This window comes from Marmota marmota, unplaced genomic scaffold, assembly GCF_001458135.2.
Source record: "Marmota marmota marmota unplaced genomic scaffold, marMar, whole genome shotgun sequence".
In the NCBI taxonomy this organism is placed as follows: Eukaryota; Metazoa; Chordata; class Mammalia; order Rodentia; family Sciuridae; genus Marmota; species Marmota marmota.
In genome coordinates, this window is record NW_026000174.1 from 63,070,572 (window position 1) to 63,071,796 (window position 1,225).

A 1,225-nucleotide genomic window follows, 5' to 3' on the forward strand; every position below is an offset into this window, starting at 1 on the left:
CACCCAAGAACTATCCCTGTTGGAGGGGGCAGGGAATTTAGAGTAATTATTCAGCATACCCATATTTTATTGGTTAATAAAATTTCCTGGGGTATTAACTTTCCAGAACCTTTGGCCTGCCCCCCACCAGAGTATCCTCAGGAAGAGAGAAGAGAATTATCTGTAGATATGGACACCGTCTGAAGATGACGTCCAGAGTGGACCAAGGCGATAGGGCTGGGGCATCAGCAGTCTTTGCTCTTGGAGGTTTGGATATGATTCCTCTCCCCCATGTCTCTAGGCTCTTCTAGGGAGTTGGCACCATTTCTAGGAAGTCAATAAAGAGATGGAAAATCCCATCCTCTGTAAGAGCCAGTTCAACGTGTCCCCAAGAGAACCATGCAGTAGGGCTTGGTCAGCTAACTGTTCCTGCTCAGCTGCCTCTTATTACTTCCTTCAACACAAGTGGGTTCATGGCATTCACCTTTTCAACAAAGCTGTTAGGTGATTTTATGGAGCTGGACAAATTAATGCTAAAGTTCATTTGGAAAAACAAACATGCAAGAATAGCCAGAAAAATAATTTTAAAAAATTACAAGGGAGACTCACCCTAACAGACATTAAAGTGTGCTTTAAAGCCTCTCTAATTAAAACACTGTTATAACATGAAGAGACAAACAGGTCAGTGGCACAGAAGAAAAAGACAAAATTTAGACCCTAATGCGTAAAGAAATTTAGCATGTGACAAAGGTGGCATTTCGAAGCACTAGAGTTAAAAATGGACTGTTTCATAAATTATTCTGGGACAAACTAAGTAGCCTTTGGGGAAAGTATGAAATTAGGTCTGTGTCTCATGCCATTCATAAGAAAAAACTCTAAGTGTATTAGGAATGGTGGTGTAAAAAAACCATAGAATATCAGAAGAAAGTGCAGGTGAAGTCCTATGTAATCTTGGGGTTAGGAAAGACCTCCTAACATCAACTCAAAAGTCATAGGAAATGAGACAAAAGATAGACAGGAGCCGTGGTGCACACCTGTAATCCCAGCGGCTCAGAAGGGTGAGGCAGGAGGATCACAAGTTCAAAGCCAGCCTCAACAACAGTGAGGCCCTAATCAACTCAGTGAGACCCTGTCTCTCAATAAAATACAAAATAGGGCTGGGGATGTGGCTCAGTGGTTGAGTGCCCCTGGGTTCTATCCCCAGTACCCAAAAAAAGGAAGGGAGGGAGGGAGGGAGGAAGGAAGG